Here is a 20430-nt window from a genome sequence, read left to right as displayed (position 1 = left end):
CATGGGCCACCGTGATATGAAGTGAGTGTAGCGGTGGTGGGAAGGGGTCCCGGCGCGAAGCAAAGCATACTTACCTGGCAGGGGAGATACCTTGATCACGAAGGAGGTTTTCCCAGGGTGAGGCTCATCCATTGCACTCCGGGTGTGCTGACCCCTGCGATTTCCCCAAATGCGGGAAACTCGACTGCATAATTTGTGGTAGTGGGGGACTGCGTTCGCGCTTTCCCCTGATTTCTCTGGTTAAAGAATAGATTTGTGCTCTTTTACTGACACTCTTCAAAGAATTTTTTTTCCCCATCAAAGTACAAGTGTTAGTGGGACTTTGGGTGTTAAAGTGGTCAAAATACGGTGGTGGTCTAAGGGAACTGAGGTGGTTCCGTGGGGCCTCATTTTATTGTATAGCTTTTTTTAAGAGAATACCATACAAAACACACATATGAAACAGGCGAATCATACAATAGTAGCAAACAAAATCAATACATATAGGTGTAGTTTTCTCATGGTTTGATCATTCAGAAAAAACGTTTGTGTGTTTCTTATTCTTTTAAAGAAGGTAAGCAGAGAAGCAACCGGTTCTGCTTCATCAATTGCTTTCAGCATTTTCCACGATCGATACTGATTGGAAAGTTGCTTCTGCAGATGGACCATAGGTTTGTGTTCTAGCAATGACCCACTGTAAAAGCTGGGCTTTATAGTGCATTTTGAATGTTTCGTCAATGCCTTGGTTGAGAGGTTGAATTTTTGATCTATTGTTTGGAGGCAATAAGATGATTCACTTGGGGACTTTAGGACAACTGTTCACTACAAGGAGAAGGGACCATTTCTTATTTCTTGGTGAGCACTCCTCATAGGGCACCAAATCATCCATACAGATTTGTTAATTTCCAGGTGATGGGAACGTCTTCGGGCCGCAGGTTCTGGGACGAGTGTGGCTTTGCCAGTTTACCAATCACCAAAGGTTTTAGCTTCTCTTCAGAACTGTGAAACATTATAAAGTTTTCCATTCTTACATTTGTCACCCCTCATAAAGAAGCTCTGTGAAACTCAAAATACTTTGGCCACCTAATGAGAAGGAAGGTCTCACTGGAGATAGAGCCTAATGCTGGAAATGATTGAGAGCAATAGAAGAAAGGGGACAACAGAGAATGAAGTGAAGGACTGGAGAAACTTTGTCCAAGTTTTCGCGCTTGGTCGGACGTAACTACATCAGTTTAAAAATGCTATCAAAAGTGTCAAGAAAGCACCTCAAATCTATTCTTTAACCAGAGAAATCAGGGGAAAGCGCGAACGCAGTCCCCCACTATCACAAATTATGCAGTCGAGTTTCCCGCATTTGGGGAAATCGCAGGGGTCAGCACACCCGGAGTGCAATGGATGAGCCTCACCCTGGGAAAACCTCCTTCGTGATCAAGGTATCTCCCCTGCCAGGTAAGTATGCTTTGCTTCGCGCCGGGACCCCTTCCCACCACCGCTACACTCACTTCATGTCACGGTGGCCCATGCTACGACGCCCAGGTCCTCCCGAACACGCTTTTCACATACGGTAATTTGCTGAGAACACCGCGAGGGGAGGCCGCGGGGGCAACACACAACCCGCGATCCTCCGTGCGCCGCGCTTGCCGCTTCCCCACAATGCACGGCGTCGGTGCCTCATCTGCATACGGCCCGCGGAGCTCCTCCTCTTTGTCGACCCTTCGCCGCGTGGACTGTGTGGGCTGGGCGGTGCCTCGCTCGCCTGGCTTTCTGCGGAGGCCGTATACCCCCGCCTCCTTGGATTTTTCGGTGTTCCGCGGACTGCCCGCCAAGTTATGATTTTACTGATTGTGCTGAAAAGTAAAACGATATAGCTGGCTGCTGATTTCCAATGGTGTGAACTCTTTCTAATCTTGTTTATAATCCAGTCCTTGCTTTGCATGGACTGAGGTGAATTGACCAAATTGCACTCTGCATAAATCTTATGCCCGGTGATTTAGAGTTAGAAATAACTCTAATTTCAGTATTTCTGGGGCCTTTGTAACGTTGCCTTGTTTCACAAGGGAACCTAGTGTGCAACTGCAGCCTCCTGAGTCTTGGCGTCTGTTCCCCCGCCCTCTCGCGGATTCCCTGCTGACTTTCACCCAGCCTTCCCTCGGTTTAACGGTGCTGCTACCCTTCCTGCCTTGCTTCAGTTAACCGGATAGACGCCCTGGATGGATGAAACGTTGATCAATTAAGGCGAGGAAAAAAGCTCCCCGGAGGGTGTGATGGGTGGAAGTGCCAGGCCGTTTGGAGAAGTTATTCCGTCTCCCCCTGGGAAGGAGTGGCATTAAAGGCTACAGAGAAGCGTGTTCTTGTCCTGAAATGTAGTCTCGGGGTGCAGCTATTTAATAAAGCATTTTCACCTTCAAGTCCCCCAAAATAGGGCTTGTGCATGTGTAAACATTTAACCGGAACAGCGTGGACAGAGAATTAATGGATACAGAACATTTCTGTCCCCAGCAACCTAAAATTAATAAGGATACCAGTGCATGCAAAATAGATGTTTGTGCAGGTAAGATTATCACCCTTGCTGCAAAACCAAAATCAAGCATTTAATAGTGAGTGCCATATCATGTGCACTAATCAAACAGGTGGCAAGAAAGTAGGGGCGGGCAGGCACAACACAGGTTTTGCAGACAGGAAACACAGTGCCAGACAAAGAGATCTCCAGTGACTATACAAATCCACAAAGTTCGGAGAACAAACAGGGTGAACTCGAACTACGAATATATGAAGGTAGATATGATATAGTTGGAATAACAGAAACTTGGTGGGATGAAACGGCATGGCTAGTCTAGTGAAGAGAAGGACCAGGGGAGACAGGATAGCAGTCTTTCAATATTTCAGGGGCTGCCAGAGAGAAAGGGGTCAAGCTATTTTCTAAAGCACCTGTAAGCCAGACAAGGAATAATGGATGGAAACTGAACAAGGAGAGATTTAACCTGGAAATAAGGAGAAACTTTCTGACAGGGAGAACAACCAATGGAACAGCTTGCCCTTGGAAGTTGTGGGAGCGCCATCACTTGAGACCTTCAAGAAGAGGTTGGACTGCCATTTGTCAGAAATGGTATAGGGTCTCCCGCTTTTGGGGAGGGGCGTTGGACTAGATAAACTACAAGGTCCCTTCCAACTCTGTTGTGTCAAATGTTGTGCCTATGGGATGTGCAAGGGTGGGTATAAACTTCCTTCTTTTGAGATTGCTTTATTACTTCACATGTAGGTTACCTGCAAGTCCTCATAGAGGAGTGGGGTCAGGGCAGGTCTTGTGCATGGAACCGTTAAAGGGAATCCCTGGGAAATTAATTTCATCGGCTTTTCTTGGCAGCAGAAAGTGGAGTGAAACTGGCTTGCTACTTCTTTGCTAACCAGGGAGGAATTCCACTCCTGATAATGGCCGTGGAGAATTTTCTATGGTTATTACTAGAACTCTTGCCTGTTTCAGCAAACTCTGCTGTCCTTCAGTTGGGACATTTTATTTATTTATATCAGTCTTGACAACTTATCCTGGGAGCACTTTATTTTCTATTCCTGATATCTTCTGCTATCAAAGGAAAGCCACCCACCCAGGGGAGGGCTGTATTTGCTGCTGCTGCTGAAAGCAATAGGAGCTGAGTTGTTCCCAGGTTGCACATTATTTCATCTATTTAATGGATTTCTAAGGCTGCTCGTGTATACAATTAACTTTTCATTGTCCTGTTTCACAAAGCTTGATCTTTGCATTGGTTTTTCATAGGTATTTTTAAAACTTAATTGGCATTTGAATGTTGTTGCTCAATCCAACACAATAGTACACAAACACATTGTTGCTTGTTGTAGACAGGAATTCTGCAATTGGACAAGAAGATGTAAAGTGCTTTCCTTTTTAGTTTTTCTAGAGCCAAGCTGAAATGTCATTGATGAAAAATCTAAAATCTCCCTAGTGGGTCATAGGCCAGCTTGATTGGTGGCAACCTATATAGATAATCCTCGAATTACAACAGTTCATTTAGTGAACGTTCAAAGTTACAAAGGCACTGAAAAAAGTGACGATTGTTTTTCACTTACAACCGTTGCAGCATCCTCATAGTCACATGATCAAAATTTGGATGCTTGGCAACTGACTCATTTATGACCGTTGTAGTGTCCCTGGGTCATGTGGCCACAAACAAAATCAGTGGGAAAGCCAGACTCACTTAATGGTGCTACTTCATGGCTTGGAACCAGGTTATCTGAGGGAACATCTCTTTCCAGTCATATTTACCCAACGCATTAGAACGGGGAGGCAGGGAATACTCTGGGTCTCATCCCTGAGGGAGATACACCTGGTGGGACCCAGAAGAAGGGCCTTCTCCATGGTGGCTCCCTCTCTCTGGAACATCATTCTCCCAGAGATTAGAATGGCCCCCTCTCTAATATTCTTCCGAAAGGCCCTGAAGACCTGATTCTGCCAGCGGGCCTGGGGAACCCAGAGCAGGATGGAGCCCATCAAATGGCTCATGTGATCTGCTGTCGTCGGGGCGGGGGTGGGTGGGTGGGAGGGAGTTGGGGTGTGTGATTTCCCCCAGATTTTGTTCTATTGTACTTTATTAATTTATTTGATTATTTTTGTTAGTTTTTATTTATTTATTTAATTTTAAATATGGTTTTACTTTCTGTAGGCCGCCTTGAGTCGCCATGGGCGATTAGGCGGCAATATAAATTCAATCAATAAATCAATAAATATTAACTTAATAACCACAATGATTCACTTAACAAATGTTTCACTTAGCAACAGAAATTTTGGGCTCAATCATGCTCATAAGTCAAGGATATCTGTAATTATATCTTTTATACTACAAGGTCTCTCAGTTATGCCAAAGCATTTTATTTTAAACGAAGATGACATCTATTTTGTTCCCTATGGGCTGTATACAACTGTTTTTGCTGTCTAGTTTCAATTACTAGGTTTGCTCTGGCTGTTATTTATGCATTGGTGCTTGAATAAGATCTAGTGTTCTGCAAGTATTGCCTACCTAAATTAGGATTTCTGCCAATCCTCTCCTGCTTACTCTGTTTAAATTATGAATTAATTCGCAATTTGCTGAGCTACTAGTTTCATTCAAAATTGTGTTCTCTTTAATGTCTTGTTGTGAAGCTGTTTTATTTTCTATGTAAAAGATTTCAGGTCTTTCATCTAACGATGGCACAAACTAACTAGCAGTTCCTGGCAGATGCCTGCTCCATTTATGGATTCCCTTTGCCATTCTTTATGCAGTCAAGTCACAAATGTGTAATGAAATGGTTCAGATTTCATAGAAGAGACAGAAATAACAAGAACAGCTATTCAAAAATTTGATTCAGAGTTTTCATTAGAAGTTAATTGAAGTTGAATAACATACCTCCACGTGATCTAGGGTTTAGCTAAGTGATTTACATTGCCTTACTGTGTACCAAGTGGAAATTGTCTTCTCTTTGTATGCTGCCAATATTAGAAGACTGTTATGGATTAATTGATTGTCATTAATTTCAGAAAATAAATCCCATAACAGAACAACAAATATATTTCAAATCTTTTTATTCTTTTTTTATATAACGTATGCTTATACAACATATATTCTTACAAAATTTTACTACATTTTAAAAAGTACATGAAGAATACTGTAGTGTGGGTCTGCTTGCATGTCTCCAATTCTCAGGGGACTACAGGTATAGTCAAGAATTCTTTGTTGAGTTCCACAGAAATACAATGTTGATTTACAATTCAGTATGAGCCTTTCAAAAATAACACTAATTACTTTGTTCAAAAAGCTATCAGTTTCCTTGTGTGCATAAAAAAAACATTCATGGAGGTAAGTATTGCAGAACTACGGGTTTTAAACAACCATCTTGCAGGTGGATCTAGGACAACTCGCCAAGGCCAGCTTGGCACGGCCAGCTCACCACTGCCAAGTACACCAACTCACTGTTGCTAAATTGCCACAGGACAACTTCACACGGCCAACTCACCATGGAGACAACTTGCTATGAGCATCTGGACGGAGAGCCAGGAGGGCAGGCGAGCAAGTGGCTTGGCAGAATGCAGAGAGGCAATCGGAGCTTTCCCATTTTCACAACCCCCACTGCCACCTCTAAGCTCCAGGCCAAAGAGGCCAGGGATGGAAGTGGTGGGTAGGCAGCAGGGAGCCGGTGGCACCCAGGGACACCCCATTTTCACACATCCCATAGCTGCTGCCATCCCTGGCCTCTTTGACCCACAGCTTGGTGCAGTGGTGGCAGGGGTTGTGAAAATGGGATGCCCCTGGTCACCTGCCTACCCAAACCACCAACGCTGCAGTCCCAGGCCTCTTAGACTTGGAGATCAGTGGCGGCAGTGGCTGGCATGAAAATGGGCAGCTCCTGGTTACTGCCATCATTCTGTGCTCTGCCCACCAGCTTGCTTGCCTGCCTGGCTCTCCTTCTGGCCGCCTGCAGGGAGTAGTCCATGCAGTGAGTTGACCATGAGGCAAGTTGGCCATGTGGAGTTGCCCTGCAGCAACTTAGAGGCGATGAGTTGGTAGAGGGGACTTAGTAGTGGTGAGCTCGCCACGCTGAGTTGTCTCATTCCGCTTGCAGGTATCCCATATCAGATATTGCAAAGGATACTCTACATAACGTTCTCCCTTTTTTTCCCTTTCGCTTTGTCAAGTTTTATGCAACAACCGAAGCTTTCTTAATTCGTAATAGAAACAAATGTATTTGTAGGGAAAATAATCTTCCCGTTGATGGAGGTTTTGCCACATTCATTTTTATTTTTAAGGGAGTTCAATGAACCATATTAATTTTTTATATACAATAAATATAATCAGTTGCTTTCAGGAAGAAAAAAAAATGCATCACCCAATAAATTAGTACATTGATTTTTTTAAAAAATAACAACAATTGGGATATGGTTAACTGAAGGAAATAAAGCAAAATCATGTTCCAGTTAAACATTTTTCATTTCAATAATAAATTAAGAAATTCCTAGTTTTTCAATGTATATATGCAAAGTAGCTGCTGCAATACTGTTTACTTTCAGCAAACATGTTCTGAATTTTAACTGTTGGGAATCGGCTTAGGACCCAATTATCTAGTCACTGTGTATAAGGATGGATGGTCAAAGCTTGAAAATAATTCATTATTGCAGAGGAGGCATGTATTGGTCTCAGCTGATATTTCAGAAACCATAATTGCTTTAGCTGATAGATGCTACCTGCTTGGACATTTCAGGACTTACCTGTATGTCAGCATTTTGAGATCAGTTATTTTCAGACTTACAGCATACATTCCACATGGATTTTATTTGTATAGGGATTTTACTAGCAGCACTTTTGGAGAGAATGGATGAGCTGGTATGGTATTTTCAATTATCATAACATGGACAAGGCTTTTTTCAGCATTATCTCAGTAACTGTAAATATTATAGTGTTGTCACTATGAATTAGAATTCTATGCAAGGTTCCAAGCAAAATTACATGGATGATGAAATACTCCAGACAGTTTTATATTCTACAAAGATTAATACAATTTACAATATATACAATACTGAAATGTCATATTAACATTTGTTGGCATGTGAAAAAACACACATTTATCTTTTCCTGAACTATATCACTTTTATTTTTATTTATTCAATTTATATATTCATGACTGGGTGGCTTATAATTAAAGCATAAACCATACAAATTAAAAACAACCAAACAATTAAAAGCCATACAGTGCAATACTTTTAAAGGAGTGTCTGAAAACTTCACCAAAATGCATCACCATGTCTCAGGTGAACAAAATAAAGCATACCATGGAAGTGCAGTATAAAAAAGCTACAATACTTTCATGAAGCCATACAGACCAGATATAAAAATAATAACAGTTCTAGAGAGTACTAAGCACCACACTGCATATCAACCTATCTGTAGCCATTTGGAAATGTGTGACGCGTAAGTGTCACAGCCTGTAAAGCGCTGGACACATTTACCAGAAATCACACTACTCACAGTGAAGAGAAACACGATGATAAGGTTTAATGTAGGCTTTCCAGATGACATTCAGTAGTAACAGTAACAAGGATTTGTTCAAAGTCAGTGTTGAGACCAATCTCCTCTCCATGCTGACCTTATACCCTCCTTCCCCCAATTAACATAGCATAACCCTGTAATTCAGTCCATACACCCCAATTAATACAATAACTCTGTCAATACAGCCACGCTCCCCAACTGATGTATTAACAACCCTATCATTACACCTACAGCACCCTGCAATCATCCTCACATGCCTCCACCCTGTGCCTAATCACTCCCTCTACACTCCAACCCTGACTTAAAGATACAATTCTCTAACCCTGCCTGAAAGATACAAGTCCGTCTTTAGAACAGCCTGCAGCAGCCAGCACGGCACGGCTCCACTCCTTCCTCCAGCAAGACCCCAGCAGGGAATCTGAACACTGTGGGAACCGCTGGGGACGCACAGGGTGCCAGGGAAGCGTAGAACGCCAACCTGAAGGCAAAATGCAACAGCTGGGCAAACAGCCGCAACGCCGCCTCCACTCCGCACAGCAGGATGTCAGAAAGGAGGGATACAACTGGAACAGAGCTCCGCACCTCAAGATGTTGGCGGGATTGGAGCCCGACAATAAGAAGGTAGAAACATCTTGAGTATCTTAGAACTAAGCCATTAGAACAGTAGATTAAAATAAGTTTATTGAATTGTGATTAGGAATTTAAAGGGAATTGATAAATGAAGCACAAGGGTTACATGTTTCAGATGAGTCTGATATTTCAACAGACCTGCCTAAAGCATTTTGCACAGGACATACAATCATTTCACAACTTGAAAATTATAAAGGGCAAAAAAAGGTTTGCTAGATTTGCATGAATTAAAACATGTCTGTTCTTAATGTAATAGAGCCAAATTCCACAATAGAGAAAATTAACATGCATCAAATGGATACAGTGATCAAGTCTTAGGACAAAAGAATACTTCTTACCTTTAGAACAGTACTGGGATAGGTGATTTCTAAACAGCTGCAGTGGCATTAAAAGCCTTGTGAAGATCCAGGAAAATTTATTGTTCTCTAGAGAGAAAGTTTGTGAGAATCAACAGAGGATCTACCTGATTCAGTTTTACTCCCTGTACAAAATAATGAAATTCATTGGAGGACCTCATTCACTTTCTCACATGCAAGCATTCAGAGCTAGAATGAAGCAGATAAAAATTAATAAATAATATAACAATATAAACATATAAAAAAATAAACTATAAAATATAATAAACAAATAATGTAAAAAATAAAATTAATAAAGATTAATCCTTGAAGAGAAACTATAAATTCTTATACCAACAGGTTACATTTTTGTAAACTTACCAAATCACATTTTGCTCCCAGCCCCTCCAACTTGCTTGTCTTACGTGGGGTGACTATGGATCAGCTCAGAGCAGACAATGACAAACTAGCCCAGCAGGTGGCTCTCTTGACTGTGGTGGCGCAGATGCAAGTTGTTCGGCCACGCCGCAAATGCCCAGTAGCGATGCCGGATAAATTTGATGGCTCACTGGCCCAATTTCTAGCATTTTGGGGGCAGTGCCAGCTTTATATGAGCCTTCGGCCAGAGGACTTCCCCACTGACTGGGATAAGGTGGGGTTTTTGATTAGCCTGTTGTTGGGGTCTGCCGTGTGTTGGGCAACGCCCCTGTTGACCCAGCTCAAACAGTCATTGGATAATTATGCCGAGTTTTGTCATCAGTTAAGGGCCATGTTTGAGGACCCTGTTCGGGCCCAAACAGCAAACGGGTGATTGAGAGAATTGAGGTTGGGAGAGGCTTGCTGACTTCTGGGTGGTTGCCCAGGATCTGCAATGGAATGATGCAGCACTGATGGACCAGTTCCAGGAAGGCCTGTCATCGGAGCTCCTGGACGAGCTGGCGCTCCTCCCACTCTGCAGGAGCTCATGCATCTGTGCCTTTGCATCGACGCCAGGCTTCAGCATCAACAGGCACAATGATGGATGGAGGTTGCATCTGTTCCCATTAAGATGGTACCACTGTTGGTAGTGCCTCTGGATGAGCCCATGGAATTGGGGGCTGCCTGACCTCACCTGACCCAAGCCGAAAAGGATTGGTATCGCCGCAAAGATCTATGCCTGTATTGCAGCAGCCAAGGCCATTTGGCGGCAAAGTGTCCCACTAAGGCACCCAAAGCAGCTACATCAGCAGTGGCAGAAAATGGGCAGCATCTGACCTACAGGGTTCTGTAGGTTGGGCTCAAGTGGCATCAAGCCAGCCATCACCACAGTCATCCTTTGTGAAGTACCTCGTGCTGACAGCGAGTGTATTCATGCCTGATCAGGAAGCGGTGGAGATCCAGGCCTTGGTGGACTCAGGGGCCATGGCCAATTTCATGGACATGTACTTTGCCATGCATTGGTCCATTCCCCAGCAGCAGGTGTCACCGCCGGTATTGGTAGAAACAATTGATGGTCGACCCCTTTGTTCGGGACCTGTAGTTGTTGCAACCAAACCCCTTCACATGCGTATTGGGCAGCATGTGGAGGAAGCCATGTTCTACATTGCTGCAGTACTTTACTTTCTGGTGGTGCTGGGATTGGAGTGGTTGCAGGCCTATGATCTGCAGATTGTCTGGTCATCTAGAGCAGTGCAGTTCCCTGGCAAGAAGTTTGCCACTCATTGCCTACGCACCTATGTAGGGGGTGTGGCTATGCCTGTGGATGTGGATCTACCTGCAGAATCAGTGGACTATGCTGACATGTTTGGGGAAAAGGAGGCAGATCAGTTGCCCCCACATCGGTTGTATGACTGTCTGATTGACTTGCTGCCCAATGCTAAATTGTCAGTGGGTCGGATATACACTCTGTTGGAACCGGAGCTGGCTGTGGGACTTTGCAGGACTTTATTGAGAAGGCTCTCTGGAAAGGGTTTATCTGCCTTCTATCTCCCCATTGACTTTGTCAAGAAAAAGTTGGGGGAGCTGTGCCTGTACTATGATTATCGCAAGTTGAATGCAATCACAATACAGAACCTGTGGAAACCTCCACAGTGGGTCAAAGATATGCAGCAACTGTTGGGGTTCACAAACTATTACTGCACATTTATTCCCCACTTTGCTGCCTTGACTGCTCCCCTTTCTAATCTGCTCAAGAAAGGGGAGAAGTTCCATTGGGTTGCTAAGGAGCTGGAAGCCTTCAATGCCCTGAAGGTCGCCTTTGCCTCTGAAACACCCTGATCCATTCCAGCCGTTCGTGGTGGAAACTGATGCCTCTGATGTGGCCATTGGGGCAGTACTCCTCCAGGCCTATGCCCCTGCAGGTACCTTGTTCCCATGTGCCCATTATTCACGGAAGCTGTTGAGTCAGGAGCATTATTATCCGATATGGGACAAGGAGCTATTGGTGGTTAAGGTTGCTTTTGAGACATGGCAGCACCATCTGGAAAGGGCTCACCACCAGGTTGAGGTTTGGACAGACCATTGCAACTTAGAACACTTACGACACTGAACCAGTGTCAGGTGTGATGGTCACTGTTTTTTGCCTGATTTGATTTTCAGGTGACCTATGTTCTGAGTGGGTGGAATCAGCAGCAGGATCCATTTGTGGCAGCTCGTTGTCAAGAATTGGATGGGGACGGGAGACTCCTTGGGCATATACAGGGGACGTGCTGTGTTCTGGGATCACATCTATGTGCCTGGAGGTCCTCTTTGTGGCCGTATTCTACACCAATGCCATGACAGCACGGCAGCAGGACACTTTGGGGTCTTCAAAATGCTGCACCTCATTTCTAGGACGTTTTGGTGGCCGTGACTCCGCCATAACATGTTGTGATATGTGGCGTCATGTGGGATCTGACAACAGGCCAAGTATGCTCTGGGTGTGCCCCCGGGTCTCTTGAGGCTGCCACCCATGCCAGAAAGACCCTGGAGTGCAGTCTCATTGGACTTCATAGCTGTGTTGCCCCATTGAAGGGCGCCACAACATTTTGGTGATGGTGGACATGCTGACCAAAATGCCCCATTTTATTCCATGTGCGGGTTTTCCTATGACAAGGGTGATGGCTCACTTATATATCTCCCATGTATTCTGATTGCATGGGCTACTGGGCCAAATAGTGTCAGACTGGGGGGTTCAATTTACGGCACACTTTTGGCAGACCCTATTCACAGAACTGCAGGTACAGGCATGTCTGTCATCCACTCATCACCCCGAAACTGATGGGGGTATAGAAAGAGTGAATGCTATCTTAGAGCAGAACCTCGGCTGTTTCAGCAATACCCAACAAGACAATTGGGTGGAGGTGCTGGCTGTGGCAGAATTTGTTTATAATAATGCCCAGCATGCATCCACCCACGTGTCCCCATTCTTCACCAGCTATGGCTTTCATCCATGGCTCTTCCCTTTGGTCCTGACTCCCCGGTTCCGGCATTGGATATGTTCCTGCAAGAGCTAAAAGCTGTGCACCACATGGTCCAACACCAACTACAAGGAGGCTACACATGCTTTGCATCATCATGATGTACCGCCTTTAGCTGTAAGCGATTGAGTTTGGCTCTCTACACCAGGTCACCAATCTTTTGGACCTCAAGGACCACCAAACTCATAATTTTAAATCCCGGGGATCACTAATATGAATTTTGACTGACTTGCTGATGTTGGTGGGTGGGAGAGAGAGATCTGATCTAACCTCTCTCCCTCCCTCCCTCTCTCACACATACACAAACACACAGAGGCAGGGGTGGGATTCAAAATTTTTAACTGGTTCTGTGGGCATGGCCTAATTTGTGGGTGTGGATTGGTCATCATGTGACTGGCTGGGCATGGTTTGTATGTAAATATTATATACATATACATACATACATACATACATACATGTATATACATACAATTGTTTATAAAAAAAGAGCAACTTTTATCCAAAATCACACAAAGCAGGCAGGCAGATTGAGTTGCTCACAGAAGGGGCATTGGTACTTACCTGATATGCCCATTCTCTTTGAACTGTGAAGAGCATCCAGTAGTGGGGAGGTGCTCCAGTCTCTTCCTAGTCAGGCTGGGCTTAATTATTAGGATGCCCCTCCTTCTCCGCGGGACTCCTCCTTAGCATCCCCAGTTTTGGCAAAGTTGAAGTGATGAAATATTCTATACTTCACTCTATCTAAACATTTGGCCGGAACAGTACCTCAGCAGACAGAACATGGGTGGGGCTGGATGCTCTTCACAGCTCAAAGAGAATGGACATATCAGGTAAATACCAATGCCTCTTTCTCCTATGAGCTGTTCAGAGCATCCAGTAGTGGGACATACCAAAGCTTGGATTGTCCTAAGGGAGGGACTCCTCTGGCTTAAGTCTGCTCCTAGTCCCTATGGACTCGTTGTAAGACCCTCCTACCAAATGAGGCCTCAGCAGAGGCAAAGACATCGATTTTATAGTTTCTAATAAAGGGCGACGGAGAAGCCCAAGTTTCCACTCTACAAATTTCCTGTATTGGCGCTTGCGTGGCCCATGCTGCTGACGTTGCCGCACTCCTAGTGGAATGGGCTGCTATGCCCTTGGGTACTGGTAGCGAGTGAATTTCATATGACTTAGCAATTGAGGCTCTCAGCCTCCTACCAATTTTTGAAGAGGAAATCTTGCACCCCTGAGTCTTAGGCTGAAATGAAACAAAGAGGGCCTCTGTCTTTTGAAAGGGTGCTGTGCATTCTAAATATATGTGTAGGGCCCATCTTACGTCAAGACAATGCCACTGACGTTCAAGTCCATGAGATGGAGCCAGACAAAAATTTGGGAGCACCAGCTCTTATGCTCTGTGGAATGCCGAATTGATTTTGGGGTAAAGGTTGGATCCGATCTAAGGACCCCTCTGTCTGAATGAAAAATACAAAGATCCTTCCTTACAGATAAGGCTGCCAGTTCGGAGATTCTCCTTGTTGATGTTATTGCAATTAAAAAGGCCACTTTATATGTTAGAAAATAGAGACTTGTGGTCCTCAGGGGTTCGAAAGGATCTTTAGTAAGCGCAGTTAACACCCTGTTAAGGTCCCAAGTTAGATAATGATGAACTACAGGAGGCTGCAAGTTGCTAGTGGCACGAATAAAACTGCGAACTCACGGATGATGAGAAATGGAGCGAAGGTCACCCCAAGAGATAACGGAAGCTAGCGCCACCACTTGTCTTCGTAAGGTGTTTGGCAATAGACCCTTATCTAGGTCCTCCTGTAAGAAGTCTAACAGCTGTGCTACCGATGGAGAGGTAGGATCAACCTGAGATCTAACACACCAGCGGCAGAAGATGGACCAGGTGGCATTGTATATTCGATTTTTCGAGGCGCATCTAGCCATTTGTATGGTGTCAATGACTTCGTTGGAAATTTCCTCACTTCTCAGACGTCTCCGCTCAATCTCTATATGGCTAGGTGGAGATATTGTGGGTCCGGGTGGTGAACTGGACCTTGAGAGAGCGAGACTATCGACGGTGGGATTCTCCATGGGTCTTCCATCGACATATCCCTCAGGTCTGCGAACCATGTTCGTCTGGGCCAGTTGGGAGCCACCAACAACATTTCTCCCTCTCCTCCAGAAGCTTCTGAATTAACTTGGGTATTACCAGGAGAGAGGAAACGCGTATAGCAGTCTGGGAGGCCAACGACAGCGGACGGCATTGACATCCTCTGCCCCTTGTGATGGGTATCGTGAGATGAACCATGGTAGTTGTGAATTGAGGGGGGAGGCAAACAGGTTGATAACCAGTTGGCCAAACCTCTGGCATGCTTCCTGAAAGATAGTTGGGTGCAAGCGCCATTCTGACTGGTCGACCATGGCCCTGCTGAGCCAGTCTGCCTGGACATTTGACAATCCCATTATGTACTCCGCTTTGAGGGAGAGCAAATTGTTTTCGGCCCACAGGAACAATCTCCCCACCTCTCTCATCAGTTGCCTGGAATGGGTGCCCCCCTGCTTGTTTATATGGGCCTTTGTTGTGATGTTGTCGGTCAGGACGAGGATGTGTTTGGACCAAAGCAGTGGAAGAAACCTGCATAGGGCTAGGTGGATCGCTCGCAGCTCCAACCAGTTGATGTTGTACGATTGCTCTGGGACAGTCCAATGTCCTTGAGCCGTGTGGTAATGGTAATGAGCTCCCCATCCAAACAGTCTGGCATCTGTCATGACAATTGATCTGTGTGGATCCTTGAAAGGACAACCCCTGTTGATTGTGGGTAGTGTCCACCAGTGAAGTGACCTCAGGACGTTTGTTGGTACTGTGACTTGAATTTTGGAAATGTCTCTCCCAGATCATTGGTACGGCAACAGGAACCATTGCACAGTTCTGGCATGAAATCGGGCCCAAGGGATAATAGAGATGCAGGAGATCATTTTCTCTAATAATTGAGATAGGAGGGCTAGGGGTACACTTTTAAGGGTTCTGATCTCCTGGGACAATCCTCTAATACAGAGGTCCCCAACTACCAGGCCGCGGACCGGTACCGGTCCGTGGAACATTTCCTACCAGGCTGCCGGTTTGCTGGGTGCCGCCATCTTCTTTGACGAGAAAGTGCTTCTGGGTGAGCTTTTCCGGTTGGAAAGTGGTGTTTGGGTCCTGAAGGAATCCTCGTGCCTTAGTTTCATCGAAGAGGGGGGGCTTCGAACGAAACTAAGGTGCGAGGATTCTTTCAGCACCCAAGGCAAGGCGAGCCGAGTGACCGTCCTGAAGCCGTCCCAAAGCGAAGCCCATTGACAAAGGTACAAAGGAGGAGTTGAAGGTGGCGGGGAGAAGCGGGGGACGGCTGCTGGCCAGTCGCTCGGCTCGCCTTGCCTTGTCATGCGTGCTGATGCCAGTACCGGGCCGCGGATCATTTTGTGATGCCAGTACCGGGCCATGGCACAAAAAAGGTTGGGGGCCACTGCTCTAATACTTTCCTGTCTGTCTGGGGAAAGGAAGACCTTGCCTTCTACAGTGTTGATAATGGCCCCTAGGTGAATTAATCTAGTCGAGGGAGAAAAGTGACTCTTTGCCCAATTTATAGAAAACCCATGCTGTTGAAGGGTCCTTAGAGTAATGTGAGTATCCATATTGGCCTGTTGAATGGATGATGACAAGAGTAAAATGTCATCAAGATAACAGTGCAGTTGGATGGGCCTATCTCTGAGGAAAGTGGCCAGGGCTGCTAGAACTTTGGTAAAGGTCCTAGAAGCAGATGCTAATCCAAATGTGAGGGTGACATACTCATAGTGTAGATTATTGTAGCAAAACCTGAGAAATTTACTGTGGGAAGGTCTAATTGGGATGTGTAAATATGCTTCTGTGAGGTCTATAGATGTCAGGACATTGCCCTGTCTGATACTAAGCAGAATGGATTGTAGGGTGGTCATTTTAAATTTACTAGGGATCGGTTAAGGCATTTTAAGTCTAAAATTGCCCTCCATCCTCCTGAACTTTTAGGGACCACAAAAAGGTGCGAGTAAAATCCCTGACCTTGTTGGTCCAGTGGGACCGGTTGAATAGCCCGGATCTCCAATAGGTGGGCAATAGTTGTCTGCATAAGAGATCTTTTCCCGGGGTCCCTAGAGAGTGGGCATTTCATAAAAAAATTTGGTGGTGGTGGTGGTGGATTGGAACTCCAGAGCCAAGCCGAATCTAATAGTGTCCCTGACCCAAGCGTCAGATTTCAAGGAATCCCATTGGTTGGCAAATAATTTTAGGCAGCCCCCAATGGGTACTTCCTCATAGTTCCTATTTGGGGCAGTGGAAAGCCCTGTTTCCCGCTCCGTAGAACTGCCTCTTGGCTTGTCCTCCCTATCTAGACCTGTCCCCAAAGTCGGATCTGTCCGACTGCTGCCCTTGTCTGTATACTGGTGCCCTCTGATATCTTGAATAATAGGATCCCTGAGAGAAGAGACGAAAGGAGCCTCTCCAAAATGGCTGGGGAGTCCTGGATTCCGATTTTCGAAAAAGAGAGGGGAGGATCTTTTTCTTGTTCCTAGTTTCTATCAAGAGTGGATCGAGGGCACTGCCAAACAACTTATCCCCCAAAATGGACGCTGAGGCTAGCTTCCATTTGTGCTTAGTGTCAGCTTGCCAATGCCTGAGCCATAATCTCCTCACTGAGATTTGTGATGCAATGGCCCTTGAAGAAAATTTTAGTGTTGAAAGTTGCATCCGCAGAAAATTCTGCTGCAGCAATCAGTTTGGCAATGTCCTGATGCGCTTGGATATTGGAAGCTGGTATGATATCCCTCAGGTGGTGAAGTCATCTAACGGAGGACCTTGTAAAGAAGGATGTGGCCGTAACCGCTCTTATGGCGCACACATTTGAGATGTGTGCTCTACGGAGAGCCAATTCTGCCTTTTTTCCCCTCAGGTTTGAGAGCCTCCTCCACCTCACTTGGAATAGCGGAGGAGGATGCCAGGGCCACTATCAGATCATCTACTTCCAGTGTATTTAGAGAGTTTGAACGTTCAGGTGCCAGGTTATAAAATTTCTTATTGTATCCCGTTGGGCGAAGTATGTCACTGAAGAAGTCCATTGCTTCTGGACTAGGTCAGAAAACATATGAGGGACTGGAATTACTTCCTGGGCTCTGTGGATTTGTCCCGGGCCGTGGTTGCTGCTCTGGCCCTTGAGTTGTAGCCACTTACCATTATGGTGTTTATATTGTCAAGCTCAATAGTTAAAGAGGCTGCAGTGAAAGGTGGTTCACACACTTAGGGGCCTGCTCCCTTAGAGGGCAGGGGATCCTTATCAAGAACTTAGTTCTCCCCCTTTTGTTTTATTTTATAATAATAATAATAATAATAATAATAATAAATTTTGTGAGAAAAGTATTTGATTTTATTTCAATTTGGATTATGTCAAATAGCCATTCTAGTGTCTTTTAAACTAATTTACAACCAAATTAAGGCCAAATTAAAAGCCAAATTAAGAACACCTCTTCTGGCCAGGTCCTTGAGATGAGATGGCCTGCAACAGCTGCCCTGCACAGGCGGGTTGTGCCTGGAGCTCGCTGTTGCGCTGCTTAAATCTGAATTCTTTGAGGCTTAGCCAACGATCCTGAAATCCCTACCCCAAGGAAGATTGGGGGTACGAATGCCTGTCCCCTGGTCCCCAGGAAGGGAAACCTAATAGGGAGAAAAACCACTCACAGTCTGCCATCAAGAGTTCTAATAAGCGCCAGGTGGCTTGTTTAAAATGATGCTGGCCGCTGTGTGGCATGATCACGAGTAATTAAGCAGCTACTGTGGTCCCAGGAAGGGGACCAAGGCCGTCAGGCGGGACAGGCTCAGAATCGCTAATGTCTCTGTCCTGGAAGGCATTCTGCAGGGGGAAGCCTCAACTGCCGCCTGTGCACTTGATGTTCGGAGAGGCAGCAGAATGATTGTAAAGATAAGCGCTTCTCTTTGTCGTGGTTTGGAGGCTGCCGCCTCAGTTTGAGCTCGGGGTGTCGCGCTTGCTCTTGCGAAAGGTTTAATGAGCCCCAACGGCCAGATGATAAGGAAGCTGTTGGTAGCTACAGGGACTCCTTGATGATGAAGGGATTCCCCAAACACAATTTAAACTCCAAACCTGGGTCTTTGTAATCTCTGGTAATTTTAGCTCTATTCTGGCCAAAGTAAAAACTGCCTGTTCCCATGAAGGCTGAGCTAAAAACTGGGGACGCTAGGGAGGAGTCCCGCAGAGGAGGAGGAGTGTCCTAATAATTAAGCCCAGCCTGATTGGGAAGAGACTGGAGCACCTCCCCACTACTGGATGCTCTGAACAGCTCATAGGAAAATCACAAATTCATTCAGAGATCTGTGAGATCAGCTATCTGAGCCTGTCACATAAAATTTGCTTCCAAGCAAACCCATAACATTTGCTAGCAAGCAAACTCACAAAATTAACTCACAATGTATCTAAATATTGAATTTTTTATTTAAAAAAAAGAGCAACTTTTACCCAAAATCAGGCAAAGCAGGCAGGCAGATTGAGTTGCTCACAGATTCACTTAGAGATCTGTGTTTCTGCCATTGAATACCTGAATCTGCACTGCTTCAGTCCTAAGGAAGGTTCGGTTCTGCTTAAAAGCAGAGCCGAAGATCTAAAGATTAGCTAGAAAGCAAGAAATCCAACTATTTCCTGCTTTCTAGCTAATCTAAATCTCCCGGGACAGCAGAACAGCTGATGGTGGGAAAAAGGAAAAATAGCAACTTAGCAAGCAAGTTTGCCAGGTAAGGAGTGAGTGGGTGGGGAGGGCGGGCCATGTGGGTGGCAAAGCCTTGTGTTCCTGCGCAGCCTGGATTATTTGCTTTGGGGGTGCTCTGGGGGTGACATTTCTCTGCAGACCACCAAAATTTTCTCGCAGACCCCACCAGTTGGCAACCGCTGCTCTAGACAGTACTTACTGAGCTACCTGAGACCATTTCTGGTCGAGGCGGTAATCAATCCTGTGGCATTTTGCCTATCACTGCCACAGACAATGCGGAGTCACCTGGTCTTTCATTGGTCCTTGTTAGTCCCGGTATCGGCCAACAGTCCGCATAGACCAGTTCCACCACCGCCAGTAGCCCCTCAGGAAGAGGCAGAGTATGAATGGACAGCATCCAAGATTCACGCCAGTTGCAGGGCCAGTTTCAGTATCTGGTGGCATGGAAAGATTTTTGACCAGAGGACTTCACCTGGGTCGATGCCAGACGTCCATGTCCCTTGTCTGGTCTGTGACTTCCACACCTGGTTTCCTCAACTTCCCCGTTCACATGGTCCCGGGGGAGGGGGTCCTGCAGGGGGGGATAGTGTCATGTCCCTGTTGGAGTCTGAATCCGAGGAGGAAGATGAACAGCTGACAGGGAGTGGGAGTGTGGCTACGTTGGCTGCAGAAGAAACTGGGGAAGGACAAAATCTGGCTGGGCAGAGCAGGGGGAGGTAGAACAAGGGAGAGGGAGTTCAGGGGAAGATCCAGGCCCACCCCCTCTTCATCCTAGGGCACACAGGGAGGAACAGAGAAGAGAGCAACGTGGATTGCATGCCTCATGGGGGGAGGAAAGGGCCCTGATTCCCTTCATTAGCCACAGCTGAGAAGAGTTTAAAAGAAATGCATGCTGAGTGCGGCAGCTGCTGGTAGCAAATGTGAGTTTATCTTGTGTTGACTTTAGTTATCTGTGTTCCTGGCGTCTTCCCAATCATGTGGAGTTATTGTCATAACTTCACGTCTGGAATTCTTGCTCCTGCCTTGCCAGACTAATTACCTCATTTTGTCTTGATTGGACTTATAGTTAGTTTTTGTTGACCATGTTTTGGACTTGATTCTTTGCAGTCAAAGGCTGTTCCTGGGAGAATTTTTCTCCAGCCAGAACGTAACCAGGACATTGGGGGCAAAGTTGGAGCTAATAAAGGGACTCCTGACTGTGTTGCCTTTGTGTCACGCTCCTGCTCATCACAGAACACTTCCTACCTAGACCTG

At 45.7% G+C, this 20430-nt stretch overlaps 2 non-coding genes across 2 annotated transcripts; one reads left to right on the top strand and one right to left on the bottom strand.

The window, feature by feature from the left end:
* The first annotated feature begins 66 nt into the window (after positions 1–66).
* LOC113444713 (U1 spliceosomal RNA) lies at positions 67–230 on the top strand. The gene has a single exon (XR_003375289.2). It is a non-coding gene; the product is annotated as a U1 spliceosomal RNA (small nuclear RNA).
* A 1042-nt stretch (positions 231–1272) lies between these two features.
* On the bottom strand, positions 1273–1436 carry LOC113444707 (U1 spliceosomal RNA). The gene has a single exon (XR_003375285.1). It is a non-coding gene; the product is annotated as a U1 spliceosomal RNA (small nuclear RNA).
* Positions 1437–20430: the final 18994 nt, after the last annotated feature.

The sequence above is a fragment of the Pseudonaja textilis genome, chromosome 1 (genome assembly GCF_049901715.1).
Source record: "Pseudonaja textilis isolate UNSWEBS1 chromosome 1, rPseTex1.2, whole genome shotgun sequence".
Lineage (NCBI taxonomy): Eukaryota > Metazoa > Chordata > Lepidosauria > Squamata > Elapidae > Pseudonaja > Pseudonaja textilis.
This window is presented reverse-complemented; position numbering and strand designations above follow the sequence as displayed.